This window comes from Ictidomys tridecemlineatus, unplaced genomic scaffold, assembly GCF_052094955.1.
Source record: "Ictidomys tridecemlineatus isolate mIctTri1 unplaced genomic scaffold, mIctTri1.hap1 Scaffold_112, whole genome shotgun sequence".
Classification (NCBI taxonomy): Eukaryota; Metazoa; Chordata; class Mammalia; order Rodentia; family Sciuridae; genus Ictidomys; species Ictidomys tridecemlineatus.
In genome coordinates this window covers 300,098-322,129 of record NW_027521049.1, presented here as the reverse complement: position 1 = coordinate 322,129, position 22,032 = coordinate 300,098, and positions in this window count along the sequence as shown.

The following is a 22,032-nucleotide window of genomic DNA, read 5'->3' as shown; positions in this document are numbered from 1 at the left end:
TAGAGATTTTGAAATAAAAGTAAAATTGACTTTAAGTACTCTGATACTAAATTGCCAATAATTGGACAACCTACATTTGGTTATCTATGTCTTCCTGTTATCATTTTATATGCTGAAAATAAATATCAAGCATTCAGATTGTTTTGCACTTCAAAACTTAAAGGAGCTAAGATTCATATTCCAATTCTTCTGGTTTTTTGTATTAATGGTCAAAGAAATTAAAATTTAAAATCTGCCTCACCCCATTACACATTTTGCTAAATCCCAGCTAGAAGAGTTCTAAGTGCTTCTGAACCATCTTGGATTTATCTCTGCCCTTGTGTTCTTGCTTTACACAAGAATGAATACAGTGTGATCAAGAATTTATATCATCAAGATCAGGCCTTTGATGTTCCCCACCTCAGAGCATTCAAGGATTTACAAACAAAGGATGACATGGCACTGGTCTCAGGGCCACCAAATTTTGTTTGATTTTGCCAGCAATGACTGTTATCTACTAAAACGACTTGGTTTTGTGTGGCCCTGAGAATCTCAAAGAACATGCTCTCTGTAGATTGGCAGATCCCAGAAGGGGAGAAAATGGGAAATGGGAATGAGATGTGTGAAAGTCAGGGAAGTCACCCAGGGGAGTCTCTTTGAGCACCTCTCTGAAATCAATTTCTAGTCTGAACGGTAAATCTTCATCTCTCTCCAGAAAGAGTAAATGAGAAGAAAAGAAGATAAAGTTAGTGTACTAAGGGATGTCCAGTCACCTTTGAAAGGGAACAGTCGGGAATAACTACTTTTCAATAGCCTTGTTAATAACAAATGGTCTTGAAGCAGTGTGATTTCCTAGAGTTGTTCTGTCCATCTTCACTTAAGTAATTTTTTTTTTCATTTTACCAAAGCTGCATTTTATTTTTATTTTCCATCAGTGTTCTTGGTTTCATGCTGTATCTTTGTCTTCTTGAGATTTCTGACTGTGAGATAATTTCTTGGCTTCATGAGGTTATGAGTCCAGTCATTTCCTTCTCTGTCAATTAATTTGTTCAAACTTGTGAGAAATAATGGTCTCCTTACAAAATGACTTTTGTGTATGACTAGGCAAACTCTCAAGTCCTTTGATAGGTATTTTGTTCCACAGGCTTTTATTTCTTGGAGTAGGATTTTAAATCTCCTGAGACAGTTTATGCTCTCCTTGTGAGTGGAGTTAGAAACTGGCTGCGTAGTTCACATCTGTTATGTCTATGTTGTTAGATCTATATGGCTAGCAGACCTGAACTATCAAGAAACTATTTCAACATTTAAAAATTTTAAATCAGTAGTAGCAGTGATGTAAGCAAGCAAATTTGCGACATGTGAAGCAGAGATAGTCTCCCATGTATCATTTCTTTAATTAGGGATGTAAAGAAAAATCTCAATTAAAAGTGACACTTAGGAACTGAGTTCACAGAAATAAAATAGGACCTTCTATTGGATGAGAAATTTTAGTATATTCCTCTGAATAGAAATATCTACATGGCAGGACAGAATTCTGAGGCTTTTAATTTGATATTTTGAGGCATTCCACAAATCTGAAGATCATTTCTGCGAACACTGTTCTATTAGAGGGAAGTAAAAAGACGCATAAGGAGGCTGAATTCAAAGACAGATGTTGACGTTTAAACAATGCAGTGTTTTCTCAATTCAGAATTTCACTTATTCATTTATCATGCAATGCTCCCTTTAATGCTTTTTTGTCATCTGAAACTAATTAGCATCTACACCCATGGGAAAAAAGACACCTCAGACTGCTTACGGTCTAAAGAGTGCTATCCCTGTTCACTCTCTCTTATTTCACAATGTGTGCTGATGGCTCCAAATTAACTTCACAGTGAAAAAGTCCAATCTGATGTTTACATTTGAAGTATATAAAAACTAAAAGACAATGGCTTTTCTTTTAGAGTGTGTGAATAAATAGTGGATTAATATATAAAGTTATAAATACATATGTGATCACTGAAACTAAAATGAAAAACATCCATTTGTTAAAACACACACACATTATAGAGAAATGTCTACAATTTGAAGAAGATGAAAATTTTGGCACAAATCTGGAATTTAGGAAAAAGGAATCAAAAAAATTACAAAACTGAATGCAAAAAATTAAAGTTGAGAGTATCATGGTTTTAATAGCTACAATTAGACACAGGAAAGAAAAAAAAATGGAAAATCAAAGGATAGACCCAAAGAATCAAAGAGAGAGAGAGAGAGAGAGAGACAGAGAGAGAGAGAGAAACAGATACACACACACACACACACACACACACACACACACACACACACACAGGCCTGAAGTCCTACCTTCGAGCAGCAACTGAAATGTCTTCAAAACTCCATCATTAAGAAGATCCCAGAGATAACTGAAATTATCGGATTAAAAAGTAGACTCTGCCTTTTGTTGGAATGAGTGGAAAAATCACAAATCAATTGATATAAGAAGTTATGTGTTTTCATAATAAGAATATGGAATAACATTTCATGAGTCCATATAATTAAATTACATACAGTGATATAAATAAATGAGTTTATTCAAGTGTTGTTAGAAAGCGAATTTGTGAGATAAATGCTTCTGGATTCAACAAAGTAAACATGCATGTATTTGTAAGCAATTATAGTCATAACAAGAAAGAATAAATCACATAAACTTATTTGTGCATAGACTATCTTTTAAAACACTTGCAAGGATGGAGGAAGCATGATTGTATTTTAAAAGATTAACTGGATTGTAGATTAAGGAATTATGACTATATTGTTGTATAGTGTTTGACTAACTCAGTATAAGTCAAAACATTTAAAATAGATTGGTGGAAAATTCTTTGATGGAGAACAATCTGATAATTGAAGTCATTGAATATTTAAACAATGAACTAGACATTTTTATAGGAAGAAAAACTTTATATAAAAAAATTAGACTTGTCGGAAAGTGAATTTAGAATCAGAATAAGACGTTTTCATATAAGAAGGCAAAGACCTCCCTGACATTCAGGGGAACAGAACAATAGGGAGGAAAGAAGCCTGGAGAAATATTTTTCATCAGTTGAACACTGTGGCACTGACAGCTCCTAATCATGAAACTTGGGTAAATATCTATCCAAGCAGGGATTCTCCAGAGAGATTTTTACCAGTCATGCAAATTTTTGACTTTTCTGACATGCTTGGCATTCCCTTGAGCAATTCAGTCCATGGCCATGTCACAAAGCTTGATGGTGGTACACATCTTGGACACAAAAACACGAACCACTTCAGAGAGCGGCCAAAATTCAGGACGAATACAGGAACTTAGGATCTTGGTAGGTGTTGCCCATCTGCAAGGCAAGCAGCAGTCCATTCAAAAATTGGCCATGAGGAGTCCTGCAAAGATTTCCACTAGACAGGATACATTCACGGCTGCATTCTTCTCTCTACTCTCTTTAACCACAAACCCAGTGGGATCCACTGACATAGAAAGACTCACTAGTTAACACTCCATTTCAAACCAACAACAACAACAACAACAACAAGAAGTTTTCATTCATGATCTCAAAACATGAGACAAAACGACAAATTGAAAAACACACTCACTGAGACACACAAACCACCCCTGTATTTGGTCTGCATCTATCCACTCTGTTTTCTGACTGGTGGGTGAAAATATTTTCCTTAGCAATTGCCTGTCCTGTCTCAGCTCTGGTCTCCTTGGCCATCTGTGTGTAGTTGTCAGGAGCCAGCAATGACCCAATACTTCTTTCTCAGGAAAGGCCTGTGTTCAGATCATTCAAGGCATTTGGCTATCCACACATCACTAGGGGCCAAGAAAGAATGACTCTGGCCTTGGTACAGACAAACAAGTGAGCCCACTGGGACTGGAACTCCCTGTGGGTGCCTCGCCTCCTGGATCCCATGTTCAGAGAGTTCCATCACCAAGGAAGTGAGGTGAGGTCACTTCCTTAAAGGAAGTGAATGAGGTCACTGCCTTGGCAACCAGTTTGTCCTAACAGTTGTTTCTAAGAGTCCCATGAGATGGAGGCTGCCCCACCTTCCTGGGACACTTTCCCAAGACATCAAGGTCTATATACCCTAGGAGCCCGGGATCAGCAACACACACAGGCCTGATTGTGTCCATCTTCTCTGCATTGAGAAGAGGGAGGCTGATTCAGCCACATCTCTTCATCTTGACTGGGTTTTTGGCCATGGAAGATGACTTTACTCCTCACAGGTCCTACCTAGCTGCCTACATTTGCTCCAGGGATCATTTCTGCATCTACCTTTGAGCTTCTCAGCAGCTGTAGAATTCCCTACATACCTACATGGCAAGATCAACTCAGCACCTGCTGCTATGTGAAAATAGATGGAGGGAACAGAGTATGGTTAAGGGTCATATCAGGTTCGATTTGGGTTAGGAGTCATTCTGCTGGATGAATATGGGTATTGGGCAACTGGAATATTTACAGAATGTAAGGTGAAATGTAAGTATGAAAATAGAAAACGAGGTAAGATCTGAAGCACACAAGGGTGTTGGGCCCTTGATTTGCACACATAGTTTGATTTATGTTCTGCAGAAGTGAATCCTCTTATTTTTCACTGAACTTGGTAAAAGAACTGAATTACCTTTAAGGTAAATAGTAGGTTGCACATGGTGACATGAGCCTTTATTTCCAGCAACTTGGGAGGGTGAGGCAGGATAATCATAAATTTAGAGCCAGTCTCTGCAACTTATCAGTGAGACACTAAGCAAATCAATGAGATTTTGTCTCTAAATAAAATATAAAAAGAGCTGGTAATGTAGCTCAGTGGTGGTTTAATATCTCTGATTTAAACACACAGTACAATAAATAAATAAATAAATAAATAAATAGGCTCAACACATTGATCCTATGCTTTATTTTTCAAGAAGCAATTTATTTGCACCTTTTATGGATTAACTGGACAGGATGTGACACATTCTTCATCAAACTATTATGTGCAGGAGAAATGCAGTTTCAAAATAATGTTCATAACAGGAACACAAGTTACACTTAAGGGGAGACTTTTGTGACCGTGTTACAGACCAGATTCTGGAACTCAGGGAAATAAAGATAATTTCTACTTACCATAAATTCTGCAAGATTTTATTCTTAAGAATGCAGTTAAAAATCATAAACATGTGGTTAATTAACCTAAAGTTGTCATGGCAGTGGATACTTGAGAGTTTGATGTTATCCTGCTGTCAGTCCAAAGTCAAGAAGTGTATCTGGGAAGGTCTCTTTGGAATCTTTTTTTTTAGATCTCCAATAAAACTGGAGTGCAAGGGAGCCATGCTATTCTCCTTATAGTGAGCACACATTCTCTCTCTTCAAAGTGTCAACTTTTTTCTTTTTTACATCACTTCTAATAAACTCATTGTATCTGTTTTTCTCTCATGTGAAATGATCACAAAGAGAGAGCAAAAATCTTTAAACTTCCATTGAGTTCTTGAAGAAAAATTAGACATATTGCATCCATTTTAAATATAGCATAAAAATAATTGATTAGGTGAAAAATGAATGTTGACATTAAAAATGTGAACAGAGATGAGTGCAGTGGTGCAATCCTATAATCCCAGGGTCCTGGAAGACTGAAGCAGGAGGATCATGAGTTCAATTCCAGATTCAACAAGGGAGAAGCACTAAGCAAGTTAGTGAAACTCTTTCTTTAAATAAAATACAAAATATTGTTCTGGATTTGGCTCAGGGGTGAGTGAACCAATTATTTTTAGAATGACTCATTATCCAGTGACAATTAATTGACTCACTATAGGCTGGATGTCAAGATTTAATCACAAGTTGCACAGAAGTCATATGGAAAATAGATGGTTTCTTATAGTATGATGAAGGTGTTCCCTCTATCTAACAGGGTCACAGCATGGGGGATGCTATGCAGGGATGCACCATCTGAAAACTGGAACCATGGGAAGGTTAAGTTTTGTTTATGATACTCATGATATGGATAATAGGGTACATATCAATCAATAATAAAAGTATGTGTGCCTGAAATTTCAGGAAAATTCCCAGAATGAGACTAAGGATACAATTAAGACATATCTGGAGATGTGTTTTGATATATCTCAGGATACAAATGACAGTGTTATTCATCAAGAAATTTACAAAGAAAAGAATGCAAATCAAGGTTTTTGAGAAAAGGTCAAAAATTTACACTAAGCCCCACATTCTAAAGCTACAACCTGTGCAACATACATTCCCTCCAATAACAGACCCTCTTTGACTTACACAAGAATTTATGATAAAAATGGGAAACACATAGTTAATTTTAATGGCAAATGGGTTGAGGCGAAGAGCCTGCTCTTTTGTTAAAGATTACAAAGACATAAGAATTGTTGTACTTTAATCAAGGATCAAAGAAACTGTTTAAGAAAGCAGTTTAATAGGTCATATAAAAAAGGAAATTACCTTGGAAATTAGAAGTAGAATAATATACAATTTACATACATATATTTTAGAGGCACTTCAGAGTAGTAGGCTTTTAAGTAATAGGATTTAACTATTTTAAGTGGGCTTTATTGAGACTTTAGAAGTAAGAAAGCTTACCAATAATCATAGGTATGCTTTAAAGATTAATGATATAATTATAAGTATGTTATAAGTTAAAACTTAATAATAGGTCAAGATACATGTAGTCCAATTGTGTAGTCTAGTGATTGAGGTGAAAATGTAAAAGCTTAATCATAATTGGAAAAATGTTATAAAAATATTTTAAATAATATACTCAATATCTTAGGTAATTAAAATATGTCTGAAAAGATTGTTACTCTTTAAAATTATGTAAATAAAAAAAGTTTTGAGCTTTGAAGCTCTCCATCAACTACATGAAAAAACACCTATAAAAAAGGTATAAAATAAAAAAAGGTATAAAATAAAAAAGGTATAAAAATAGGGCAGTAGACACTTCTGAAGGCTGCTTATAACTTCCCACTATAATCCTGTCTCCTCTTCTTTCACCTAAGCCACTCATCCTTCAGGACCCCTGGATCTCTGCTATGGCTTCACCCTGGAAATAGAGCTTTAATTTTTTAATGTAAATTTAAAGTTGACTCTCTTGATGGACTCTATTGAACTATAGGAAAAAATCCATCTGTATCTATATCTATATCTATGCCTGTAATTTGTGCTCATATTCTCATAGTACCCCATACCAAAGGGGAGAAAGACAGCAAAATCTTACCATTAGGCTCAAGGCAAAATTGCAAATAAGTTTGTTTTTTTTTTATCACTTATACTCCATAGTCTGGGATACTGACAAATCTAGATGGTATCATCCATCTTTTTTTTCATTTTAATGTTAATACTAGAAACATTGAATTTTATTTGTGCCTCATTTTTTTAGGGAAGTATGGACATTGCAGCATCAGGGAATTACTTATAAGTAGAAATCTCAAGATGTTTTCTCATAATAACAGAGAATAGAAATATTAAATGTAATTTAAAAATTTTGATAATTCTTTTTTATATGAATATATATACATATGTATTAATAAATTGATTTAAACTTATATACAATTTAAATGAACTTCTGTCTGGCCTGGGTCTATGTATTGGGTGAAAACACTGCCATGATATGATTCCATCCTGAGACACTTAATGTCATCCACAGCAAAGTAAATAGATAAATAAATAAATAAATAAATAAATAAATAAATAAATAAATAAATAAAATAAGATTCCAGGGCTGTGGAGCATTATTGTAATATCAGTTGAAAATCAGTCTCAGGAGATTTAGAGACCCTGTCCCAGGAATCTGTCTGTCTATGTTTCTATCTATCCATCAATCCATCCATCAATTTGTGGTCATAGGGCACTGTAGTGAGTATCCATGGATCTGAACCCCAGTGTTTTTTGTTTTTTGTTTTCCTACTGGGGATTTTACTCAGTGTCACATGATCACTGAGCCACACCCCAGCCATATTTGTATTTTATTTAGAGAGAGTATCTCACGAAATTTCTTGGTTCTTAACCATTGCTAAAGCTGGCGTTGAATTCACAATCCTCCTTCCTCAATCTCTCCAGTTGCTGGGATTACAGGCATGCACCACTGCACATAGTTGATCCCCAGTCTTTTATCTACAAAAAAAGAGCAGCCAAGAACCTGTATTTCTGACATTATTTGTTTCTGGATTGGATCCAATTTAGTGTCACTCAAACAGTTGGCCTACTAGGCTCTGTTTGAAGGAAGTGCCTGAAGCCCTTTCCAATCTGTCTCTTAGGTGAGAACTCTCCAATCTGCACACAGCCAGTGATGAGGGGGCGGGCTTGCACAATCTTCTGTTACTTTTGTTTCTGGAGCCATTTCTATACTTCCAGTCCTAGATCAGGAGCCCCAGGTTTCTACACTACACAGGAGCTGAAAAAAATATGGGGTGGGGAGGGAACAAGCATACTGAAAGCCAGGAAATGGTAAGTGTGTGTTTGTATTTTCAGACTGGGTAGGTAGGCTATTTGAAGCCACTGGGACTGGCAATGGCAGGAAACAAAATTAGTAGCCAAGACTCCTCAGAGTTCTCTCCAGAGTCTGGTGGCCAGAAGGTGTCTCTGTTGCAACTCAGTCTTCAGTTTGCACTGACTAGTCTAGTGGAGCTTAGATCCGCATTTGAGAACCGCTAGTATGGCTGTGGGACACAGGCTGGCTGTGGGCTCTGAGAAAGAGAGGGAGTGTCGGGACTAGGTGTGTAGCCCCAGGTGCTCCATTCCACCTGTTCCTGCTAAAAAGCATGCATTTCCCTCTCCCCAGCCCTGTCCTGCCACAGCCTGTGCTATGTCTCACCCAGTATGTGCATGGCCACCATCACCCAGAAGCAGACAACATTCCTGGGGAGCCCAACACCTCAGGCAACACCGTTGCCCACATTGCTCTCTGCTACTCCAGGTCCTGGCACAGGAAGGGCAGCAGGCTGCAGACTGACTTGCCACATGAGGCCCACATGAAGGTCACCACACCAGCTGCTTTTTGTGACACTTGCTGATAAATGGATGGAAATGGAAAGCAACCAGATTCATAAGGTGAAAGGTTAAATGCTTCTCTCATATGGGGAAGCTAGAGTGAAATAGGCTGATCAAAGCAGAGGAAAGCCTGTGATAGTGGATGGGCCATCAGTGGAGTGGAAAAAGATTGTCAGAGGAAGGAGGAGCAATAGAGAAAGGGAGGCATTGTGGAATGAAATGGACTGAATTATATTTATATATGAATATACAACAGTGAATTTCAACTTTATGTACATCTATAAAACACCAGTTTGAAAACTAATAAATTAATTAACAGAAGACCAGTAGAGGAAGGAGAGAGGAAGGGAATACTATGTCGTTTCACCATACAATAGCATTTGGATTTCTCCCTTCTGTTTTAACATTTGGTATTTCATAGCTCTTTATAGCAGCTCCCATTCAAGAAATATCCACCATGTCCTAGCCACAGTGATACAGTCTTCATTAGATACCTCTATAACCTTATTAGGCAAGACTTTTTCTCATATGCATTTTACAGATAAAGAAACTGTCTCTTCTAGTTTACATGTGGAAGCGCAGGAAGATCAGGACCCTGCACTTTCACATGTAAACTAGAAGAGACAGTTGTGGATTTTGTAGAATTCATCTACCTGTGATCTTTTCAATATTCCCTTTGCTATACAATCTATATAATCAAATATATGTCCACCAGTTTATCCAGTCTCATACAGTTGGATACTTGGGTTGCCCCCAATATCTCTGATTGTGAATAATATTGATAAAGTTAGGACTATTACTGTTCTCCCAAAGTTTTCCTTAGAAATGGAATTTCTAGTTAAAAAACAAACACTTGATATGATTTAGCATGTCCTATGTATGCATGAATTAGCAATAACCATAATTATTTTAGTTACTGTTCTAATTCCCCATTCCTGCAAAGCATTGTTTTCTTCCAAGAGAATATCATATCCATTTATGCTACCAGCTGAGATTCAGAATGCTCATCCCCCAGTGCTTTCCCCAACCCCATAAAAGTTTAGGTTCATATTTTCTTACTTTTTCTCCTCTATGAAAACTATCGATTTTTTATTCTAAAGAATATTCTGACACATTTTGAAGACCCAAGTGGCAGCACTTGACTTTCCTTCCCACATACACTTTTATTTTGTGTACTTAGGTATTTAGTTTCTACTTTTCTCAACATTGTGCGTAAAATTTGTTAAGTAATTTTCCATCTTCCAGGCTCAATGTTTGATGCATCTGTGGCAATCAGATGTACAGTTCAACCTACTGTATGTATGTGTTTCCTGTTTTGTTGACATAAAAGAAGAAAACTAATATTACACAGTGAACTCCCACTGTTCGGGGAGCGGGAGATGAACAGTCACCCATCTCCTCTCTATTCTCCTCTCGCACTATGACAAGGAAGATTTTTCTGGCTTCCCACCCTCCTTCCAAAACAGCCATGTTTCTGAATAATTATGAGGAGGTGCCAAATCATAGTATATACACACTCATTTCTTTTGATTAGGAGAAAGGTGAGTGTGAGAGAGAAGGTAGGAGGGGTTGGATCCTGGAAAACTCGTCAGTCTAATAGCTACTTTTCACCACAAGGGTGGTTTGTAGTGCTTAAGAAATGCAGATTATGCCAGATACAATTGCAGATAGGAAAGTGTCTATTAGACCACAGCAGAGAAAGGTTTCCTGGGGGAGGGTAGGTGGAACAGTGATGGTGATTTTGCATCCTTGGGCATCCGCAGGAAGATCAGCACCCTGTGTTTCACAAGGGCATTATTTCTCCACAGAAAGTGACAGCCAAAAACAATTACTTAAATGCATATTGATGTCAGTTTCTTTGCCATGATTTGAATGGTAATAAGATGGTAGAGGATTGGTGAATCACAAAGAGTAGAAAAGTGAAAACCAAGAAGAGAGTCCAGGATCTGTTTCTGTATTGCAGGGGCAGTGATCGAGAATCTGTGGAGCAGTTTTAGGAGTCAAGGATGATTGTCAGAAGAAAAGGGAAAAACATATATTACTTTTTAATGCCACAAATTGTTTGTCTCTTAACCTAGAGATAAAAATATCATTCCTCTCTGATAATACTCATCCAACACTGATTTTTTTCTTGTCATTCCCCTTTATAACTCAAGCTTGTCACAATTCAGTTCAGCTCAGCTTGTCACACCTGTCCAGAGTGACTCATGTCATCATTTATAGAGCTCCTTTAGAAGGAATCATTCCAAATCCCCCAAACTCTTTTTTTATTGTGATAACTTGTGCTGGGCCCATTTTCAGGAACTCTCTTGATATGTTCAATGGACCTAATGGCTATGTTCCTGGTCCCAGAACTGGTTATCTCCAAGACTTCCACTCTCCACATCCTAATTCTAGGCAGTAAGCTTTGATGTGCATATGGCCTCATGTTTGAGAGGTTGTTTTTCAAGGTAAATTATTGTGTACCCATATGCAATCACTTACTGTACACCTGGCACCATACTAGCCTACTTAGTGGATAACAAAGCCATAAGGGTCCCTGGCTTTTCCCCCCACAATATTTCTATAATTACTACACAAATATAAGTAAAAACTTGTTTCTGTCAGTAGAAAATTTGTTAGAGGAAGGTCCTTCTTGAATTAGATTCTTAATAAAAGACACAGATCAGTATTGTAAGTCTGGAAGTATGCTCCATTCATATTAATTAATTATGGTTAGTACATCCATCATGGATATGATAGAATTGGGAAACCTTACTACATATCTGTCTAGATATAGCCCTCCACGTTATCAGACATGGAGACTCTTGCCCTCATCTCCTTTCCCCTGATATTCCTACTGCTGAATATCTAAAGTCTATTGCTAGAACCACATTTTTTCCCCTTAAAAACTGTAACACTAAGTGCCCTCCATACTTCCAATTTCTCAACTTTCCAATTAATACCCTTGACACAGTACATTTCAATTTTACACATGAGCTTCAGGCAAGATTGTGCAGTACTCAGAAACTCACTGGTTACCTGTCACCTACAAATTAAAGAGCAAACATTGACACAATTATGTTTAAGATCCTAGGTTTTTCCTATGTCATTACCAAGCAGCTTGTTTTCGCTAGTCCAATAATCTGTAACTGTTAAACTGGTCCTAACTTTTGCTCACACTGTTACAGGTATTAGAATATAATTCTCACTTCTTATTATCCTAAGTCCTAACCCTTATTCCAATATAGTTTCTGCATTACTTCCATCTTTCTTTAATTATGTCTTCTATTTTATATTCCATTTAAACTATGCATAACAATTAAATGAGATTCCCATTTTATTTATATATAGCCATTTTTCCTCCCCCTGAAGAATGGAGATGCAGAGCAAAGGCCAGGGTTATTTACCAGACAGGATATGATCCTGCCTATGAAATTTGATTCATATCATTTGTTAGTGTGCATAGAACTCTAGGTATCAAATGAGTGTACATCTGGTTTGCTTAATATAGTCCTATTTTATACCTGTTGTTCTATATAATTGTTATTATCACCCACTTTTATTCTTAGAAGTGTCCTGTTTAGGGTAATAAATTAATTATATAACTACTACGTAAAGTAACAAGGTCAAAACAAGTGTTAAAAGCAAAAAAAAAAATGTTGAGTGTGGGGTACAGTGTTCCTGTAATCCCAGCAGCTGGGGAGGTTGAGACAGGAACTTAATGAGTTCAAAGCCAGCATCAGAAATAATGAGGCAATAAGCAACTCAGTGAGACCCTGTCTCTAAATAAAATACAAAATAGGGCTGGGGATATGGCTCAGTGGCTGAGTGCCTCTGAGTTCTATCCCTGGGACACTACCCTCTGCAAAAAATCCACTAATGTTTAACAAGAAAATAATGGGCATGAATTTCTGATCTGAAGATAAGCAAGCATTCCTTAAAAAGTATAAATATTCTTTAAAAGATGGGGGAGACATTGTAAACCTTTCTAAATCAAAAGACAATGAAAATCAAGTAAGGCAAAAGGTGACAATATTCTGGATGCCACGGTGCATGCCTTTAACCCCAGTGGCTCAGGATATATCTCCAGTCTGAAACTTTGCATGTGTCTAACAGAAGAAACACTCAACAGATGTTCATGGCAATGCTGCTGTCAATTCCATAATCCATTTGTCACAAAACAGTGGGTAGGTGAAAGTGAGCCAAAGAAAATACCCAGAGATAGCATAGAAGACATAAGATTCATTGGAAAATGGTTGCAAGACATCAGTAACTGCTCCAAGAAGAACTCAATTGTGACAGAATGAAGAATAGCACCTCTGTCCCTCACTGCTTCACTGAGTTGTGTCTCCTTTCCTTCATGGTGGCATCTTGTGCAGCAGATGAGTTATACCTACACTTTGCACAGTACCTTTGATTCCACCTCTCTCTACCAAGAGGATATGACAGGCTTCAGAATAGGTGACATCTTCAGTCTTTGATTGCTTAGGTATCCTGTAAAACATCTTGAGGAAATTTTAGTATATTATATGAGATAGAATTGTAATTTTTTTTTCTTATTTTGGAAATGTTGCTCTGTTTTACCAGTTTTCTCAGGTATATTTATTAAAGTCTGTTCATTCTCCACTGATTGATAATTCTTTTTTGACAACCTGAGTGGTGCAAAAAGATTCTATGTATGCAAGGGTCTGTTTGAGGGGGCCTCTATTTGTTCCTTTGGCTACTTAGGAATCCTGCACTAATAATACATCATATCCATTACAAAATCTCTATAATAAATCTCAATATCTAGCAAAAGGAGGCTGCCTTTTCATTTTCTTTAAAACTGTCTTGAATATTGTGACATTTTGTTCTTCCATTTTACTTTTAGTGAAAACTCTTCAAATTCTAGATGTGGTAGTACATACATGTAATTCTCTGGATTCAATACCCAGGACATGGAAAAAAATCAGTCAAATTCTGCAAAAGACACCACTGAGTTTTTATTGGAGTAGAGTTTAATCATAGATATAAATATAAAAACTAGTATAATAAAGGTTCAAGAAAACATATGAGAATATGTCCATACCTCAAGGTAGACAAAGCTATTACAGAGGCCTTATAAAGCATGAAGCAAAAATATGATACATTAGATTTATGTGAAATTTCAAACTGTTGATCAAAAGATGCCATGTAAAAAGCAAAGAGAAACAGGTGCAGTGGTACATGCCTTTAACCACAGAAACTCATGTGTCTGAGGCAGGAAGATCACAAGTTGGAGGCCAACCCCAGCAAACTTATCAAGGACCTGAGCAACTCAGTGAAACCCTGAATCAAAATAAAGAATAAAAAAAGGGCTGGGAATGTGGCTCAGTGGTTTATCAGCCCTGGGTTCAATTTGGTACCAACAAAATATTAAAAATTTGAGGTCAAACACAAAAATCCAAGCAGAGCCCACCTCATTGTACTCCACAGGACTAAAGGGTGGTGGTTGGTTCTGGGGCACTTATTAGTGCTTAAAGACACAGCGGTGAGCCCTACAGGGTGGCCTGCAGGGAAATTTGGGGTAGTGGGGACTGAACTGAGTGTCTTCAACAGGGGAAGGGGGCAGAGGGCAGAGTTCATGGCTGGATATTGGGCGGTGCTGAAATGCTGAAGTGGAGCGGGGCCTTTCTCACAGAGGTACTCTGCAGCTCTATGGTAGCCAGCCCCTCTACAAGGGCCTCTTCTAGCGACCTAGGGTGTGAGATGGCTCCAGTCTGGTATCTTACTGGGGGACAGTGAGAGGAAAAATCTCTGGCCAGAGTGGGAGGGGCAACATAGTAGGTGGGCGAGGCATAAGGACATATGGTGGAGAGGAAGCTAGATGGGTGCTGGCTTGCCATCCAAGGATTATAGCTGGAGGCACCACTAGAACAAACTGAAAGCCCTTGATATGGACACCCGGTCCAGAGATATCCACTGAAGGGCAACTATATGTAAATGCAAGGGCCTGCATAGGCTTGTAGGTAGAAAGCCATGCAGGAGTGCACAATGCAGAAATCTCCCATGACAGTCCAGAGGCCTGGACTGGTGATAAGACTACAAGCACAGCAGCCATAGGCAGAACCCCTGGTTATCCAGGGGTTTGGACACCTATATCACATGGGCTTGCATGATCAGTGTTGCAGAGTTCAAGTTTTCCTTCACTGCCTTCTCTTAAGATGAATTAGAGCTCCTGTCTGTGGATACTTGCTCTTTGCTCTTCAAATTTTGGAGAATCCTGCAAGTGGGATGAGGAGACAAAGGTTAGTGACTCTGGCAGTAGAAAGTGAATGGCACACCCAGGAAGGTTTTTCTCTTGAGACATCAAAAAAAAAAAAAAAAAACCCTGCAAATTGGGGTCTTCACGGCTTCCCTCTATGTAGGACAGAGTATAAAGATGGGATAAATCAAACTGGGCACAGTGGCATGCCTGGTATCCTAGCAGCAGGGGAGGCTGAAGCAAGAGGATCACAAGTTCAAAGCTAAAGTCAACAACTTAGCGAGGCCCTGTTTCTAAATAAAATATAAAAAGGGCTGGGGTGTGGCTCAGTGATTAAGTGGCCCTGGGTTCAATTCCTAGTATCAAATTTACAAATAGGGGAAGGGAATACAAATGACCAGCTAACTGGAGATCAGTTGAAAAGTGAGAATTAAAAAGTAGACAAGAACCCTAAATTAGGATGAGGATGTTGCTCATGATAGAACATTTTCATAGCATAGATGAGGCATTTTTTGAATCCCCAGCCACCCAACACACACACTAAAAGAAACTATTACATCAACCAATAAAGGATTGGCAAAGCCAAGTGTGGTTGTGCACACCTGTAATCCAAGGGGCTTGGGAGGCTGAGGAAGAAAGATCTCTATTTCAAAACATCCTCAACAAAATCTAGGCACTAAGCAACTTATCTCTAAATAGAACACAAAATAGGGCTGGGGGTGTCTCAGTGGTCAAGTGCCCTGGAGTTCAATGCCTGATGCCACCCTCAAAAAAAAAAAAAGATTGACAAAGTTCAAAATACAGTGATATTAATACTCTTTGCAAGTGTAGAACATCCTCCATAAAACAAATGTACAAAAATTGCTAGGCAGTTTCTCCAAAATTCAATGGGATGGAGAAAGACAGGATATCAAGACCAGAAAATCTAGACAGATGAAATTGGCCACTTGAAAATTAAATGTCTGTTAGAAGGGGAAAAATATCAAATGGATCATGTTAATCAAAAGAAAATCCACCAAATGTGTCCAATATATATTAGAAAGTTATATAGAAAGAGCCTGCTAGTCAGTAGTAAGTAAATAATTCAACCACAAAACAGGAAAACAGCAACGACAAGCAGTCCAGAATATGCCCTATAAATATATGCGTACAAAGAAAATTGCTTGTATATAGTCTTTAACCTGATGATGGAGCATATATAAATAAAAATTGATGTCATAATTCTTTAGTCCTGCTTCTCCATCAGAGAACAGCACTCCACCTGACACCAGCTTTATCTTCAAAAACATTTGTCTGTGTGTGAGTTTTTAATTTTTCTTATTCCCCTTTGCCCCTTGCTGAAACCTGCTAGTGTGGACACGCTGATCATGGCATTTTGCCACCTTCCTATTACTTGATATAGTATTAACTGAACCCTTTATTATGTAAAATCCATTAAAATTAATAAAGCAGCCCTTCCCTTCAAGAAATCTGCAATCTAATAGAGGTAAATGAATACAAACCTCTAACTTGCAAAACATTATGAAAGTTAAATTGAGTGATACAAAGACTAAAGAATTTGTAAAATAATACATTAATTTTATATGGAGATATATATATCTCCATATTAAATATATACTCTATATATATATCTATATATCAATATATCTATATCTATCTATCTATCTATCTATCTATCTATATATATATATATATATTACAATGCTATGAGATAATCTGTTATCCACATTTTATACAAATGGAAACTGAAGCACAGAAGTATTTGAGAACTAGCTTTATTATCTTGGAAAAGAAAAAAAACAGCTAAAATTTAAAATGAGGTAGTATATATCCATAGCCTATATTTCTAACCAGTATTCTAAAACTACTCTAAGTATAGCTTTAGAAAATAGGAAGAATTTCAAAGTTGATAAAAGAATTTGGACCAGCAGTGTGGCCAAAAGAACAAAAGGAACAAAATAATATGAATGGTAAAAGATTATTAAAGTATGCACTTTAATAAGCACTTAGTTGATTCTCATACAGGTAAATCAGAGGGCACACTCTTCAGGAACCATGACAGAACAATATCCAACAATGTCTATATTCTAAGAAACAGGGGAAAGATCAATAACAGGAAAATTACAAAAAGTTCACTTGCTAAGAATGGGTAAGTAAAACCTTTGTGAAAGACATCAGTCCTCCCTACATATCTTTTTAAATTTAAAATAAGTTATTCTTATTTTTAACTCTTGTTAACTTTTAACTGATGAAACAAATTGCTTGGCATGAATCAAGACTCTGGGTTTGATCCCAGGAACAGGAATAATTGTAGGCAATGGCCCCTCACCCACACAAGACTACAGGTTAGACTGTCAGAACACTCATAACAACTATGTAACTAGGTAGCATAGTATATTAATTCCTCATATGAGTGACACAAGCTATACAACTTTTGGGATAATCATTATCAGTGAAAACATCTGAGAGGAACTTAAGCTAACTGGCCCTTGATTAATGGGGTAGTTCAAACTAGGAGAGGTGCGTGGTACATCAGGAAAGGGAACATTTTGCCTAAAATAAGAATGAATGGGCTTGGTTGCATACGAAGTGAAAAGGTAGGACTTTTATCAAATTGGAGACCTGCAATGATAACAGAAGCTGGTTAGGGAATAAATGATCTTCTACAATTTGAAACTTCAAAGTATGAACTTTCACTGGTAAATATAATTAAATAAACATGCTGTAATTTGCTAGAATACCAGAAAATCTCTGTCTCATGCCATTCACTACTATGGCCCCTTCAAACCACTAAAGTGTTTTTAGTCAAATCATGTAACAATGAATAATGGAAAATATGTCTCATTTAAAGGATACAGCATTGCTTACCTGTACTTAAAATGGCATCATGAGCCAGGCATGGAGGCACATGCCTGTAAATACCAGTAGTTCCCTAGAGGCTGAGGTAGGAGGATCACAAGTTAAAAGTCAGCCTCATCAATTTAGTGAGCCCTTAAGCAACTTGGCAAGATCCTGTCTCAGAAAAAAGAAAAAAAGAAAAAGTGCTAGGGATGTGGTTCATTGGTTAAGCACCCCTGGGTTCAATCCTTGGTACTAAAAACAAGCAACAAAAGGTCATCATACCGAGTTTCTGAAAATTCAGTTTTTACTTAGACATACACACACACACACACACACACACACACACACACACACACCAACCACAAAATTCAGAAGGACACTCCTATGTTCCTGTGTGAAAGTCAATAAGATTGAAAAATAAAAATGCCAAGGCTCTATCTCAAACTATTCAATCAAAACCTTTAGGGAACAGTCAAGGAAATTCAAAAAAATAAACAAAAGTTTCTCAATAAAAAGTTTATCAAGTTTGGGTAACATTTGATGTGATCAAATGTGGGATCTGAACCCCAGTTAGTACATTTCTCAAGTATAATGCTAAAACAATGAAGGTTGGAGGTCAAGACAATTCATGACATAAGTATGTCAATAGGACAAAAAGACTAAAGGTAGTCCTCATAGGTTATTAATATCATCTACTCTACTTGAACTTCAGATTGCCAATACTTGAGCTATTTCAATGGTTTTACCATATCAGTGATGGATTTGAGCTGAGTTACATACCCATTCTGCAGCTCCCGTACCTAATGAGATCTGCTACTACTACAAAGTTCACTCACAGTTCACCATGCTTTTTTCTTTAATTAACCAACCAGATTCTGGATTTATATCTGAATCAATTTACACTGCCAACTCTTTAAAAGAGAAAATGTATTCAGAGTAATATTTGATGTCTATTGGAAATAAGTTATTCAAGAGTTTGGGATTTATTTAATCACTTTAATTATATAATGTTTTGGGGGACAGGTATATTTATATAAATTTGGAATACTTTACTCATTGATGCAATAGTATATATAGGACTCAGTCTCAAAATGCTTGTAATCCAGTGGTGGGAAAAGCATAAAACTGTATAAATAATTAATGTAAAGCCAGCAATGTACTTTTATACTGAGATCTTTACCACCCTAGGTATCTCCTATTTTCAATCATCTAATAACTACTGTAGTATATAATCCACTTGATATGGGCTTTTTATTTATCTTGTTTCATAGTCTCACAACCAGATACCAAGGAAGATATTTAGCAAATTGCCTACTTATAACAAAGTTTACTCTCTTAAATCTATTTTACTGTTAATCCAAAATGGCATCAAACCAGAAAATGGCACTGAATTCCCCCTTGTAGAGATCTAGGTTGAGGTAAATTTCACTAGTACTTAAATATGTTACAAATTATGAAAATATTTTTAAATTCCTAAGTTGAAGAGTGTCTCTATTCTCGATTTAACAACAAGAACACTGACACACTGATAAGCGACTAAGGAAAAATTTTAACAACAGAAATGACTGATTTTAAGTTCCATATATATCCTTTGCCTCATGATATGATGGATTATCAAGATAAGCATCCATATCATGATTGTATTAGGATGTTTATAAAGGCTCATGTTACATAGGTTTAATCCATGTTTGCCTGAACCTGTTACCTTTGGTCCTGTTATGAGGCAGTACACCATGGAAGGAACCACATGGAGAGCAAAACTGTCACAAATGCTTGCCAGGAAGCAAAATGGAAGTAAGGTCCCTGAGTCTCAATATTCCCTTTAAGGGTGTGCCTCCAATGACCTAAATCCCTTCTACTAAGTTCCACCTCATAAAAGGTCATCCATGTTTACATCAATTACTTTTTTTAATGTCTTGCAATTCAGACTCACCTAAATTCTGGGCAAGTCAAATCATTATTAATCTGACTGAAGAAAACCAAAATTTAAAAAATTTGAAAAAACTGAGTATAGAGAATGTGGTGACTTCAAAGTTGTTTTCTACTGTGTACTAATCCCATCTGACTTATATGACATTTCAGTAGTAATCACACAATTTATATGTCCAAAGTATCAGAGAATAACATTTCTAATTCTGGAGTTCAATAAGTGGCAAAATTGGAATAACAATATTAGGTTTATGTTACATACCTAATAAATAATTTATGCTTGATACACAATATCTCACTAATTCTAAAAATAAATTCATGAAAGTGTATATCCCAATTTTGTATACAAAGAAACTGAAATTTACATAATTATCTACTTCCTCAAAGTAACAAACCTGATAAAGGTAGATATTGGAATTAATACACTATTCTCTCTGAGTTGGACTATATGCTCTAAGAAGAACTATATGCTCTCATGCCTATCCAAATACTAAAGTATAGATTGCTTATTTTAAAGAAGTACTAGGGAGAGGAGTTATAATGTGGTCTCATTGTAGTAAGAAAATAAAAATTATAAAGCTTCGAGATATGCTTTCTCACAGAAATGGCATGTAGGGCACATCATTTTAAATTGGGGCTAACATTAATATTTTAATATATTTTGTTCCATCTAATATAACAATAACGTCATTTGAACATGCAATCAATGTGAAAATTATTGATGTTTCACCTTCACTTCAATTCAGAATAGCCACAAGTGTCTATTAGTGATTGTAATGGACAGTGCAGAAAAGAAGCAGTTACCTATATATGAAACTCTTTTTTTGTAATAGGGATTGAACCCAGGAGTGCCTCACAACAGAGCCACATCCACAGCCAGCCATTTTTATTTTTTAACTTTGAGACAGGGTCTCACTAAATTGCTTAAGTTGCTGTGGGTGGCCTTGAACTGTGACCTTGCTGCCTCAGCGTTCCAAGTCCCTGTGTTTACAGGTATGCACCACCATGCCCAGTACTCACTTAAGTACTGTATATAGCAGCACATTTTTGGAGCAAATTTTCAACTATAATTTTCTAGCATTCTTTAAATAAAAAGATTTAGATAAAAGAAAATAAAGTTGTACACAATAGTGAAAAAACTCATTGGAACAACTAAGCCATAGTATTTAACTATGAAATATATATACAAGTACATAAAATGCAAATCTTTCAATACTGATAAAACTATTAAGCACATAATTAATCTAAAATACATCAATATCACTATTAACATATGCACAATCCTAATTAACTCTTTGGGAAGAATATTCTGAAAGCTACACAAAACACATTTTACTCAGCATATGCTCATCTATTCCACAAAACTGTGTTTATTTTTATGTTCTTAATGTGATATTGTAATACCATGAGAAATACCATAGGTAATTTATAACATATAGTTAGGAAAGTGTAATAAGTACATTCGCTACTCTCCATTCTGTACTGTATACTTTATTATAAATAGTGGCAAGTAAAAATTTATAGAATGTAAAAGGATAGGAAGAAGAAAAATGATGGCAGGATCAATTCTCATGAAAATAAGAATCAAAAATTTGATTTAAAAAATAATATGAACTGTTTTCTGATGGCATGACAAAGATGGTATTTAAAGACACTTTTACTATCGAATTGCCTGTAATTTGTCATAAATCTCTACTCAACTATGGTATTTACATTCAGTATCTGCTCATTATCTACAACCATTGTTTCTTAATTTAAATTGACCTGATTAAACAAATTACAAAATGGATGTCTTCCTTAAGAATCTATATTTTAAAAGGTAAAAAATTAACGCTTTCTAAACTGATATGATTAAGGTAAATTCAATATTTTTTAGCACACAGTAAAATATTACATCAGTCTATTTTTGTGGGGGTAATTAGGGATTGAGTTCAGGGACAGTCCACCACTGAACCACATCCCCAGCCCTATTTTGTATTTTATCTAGAAACAGGATCTCACTGAGTTGCTTCGCATCTTGCTTTTGCTGAAGCTGACTTGAACTCGTGATCTTCCTGCCTCAGGTTCTTGAGCCGCTGGAATTACAGT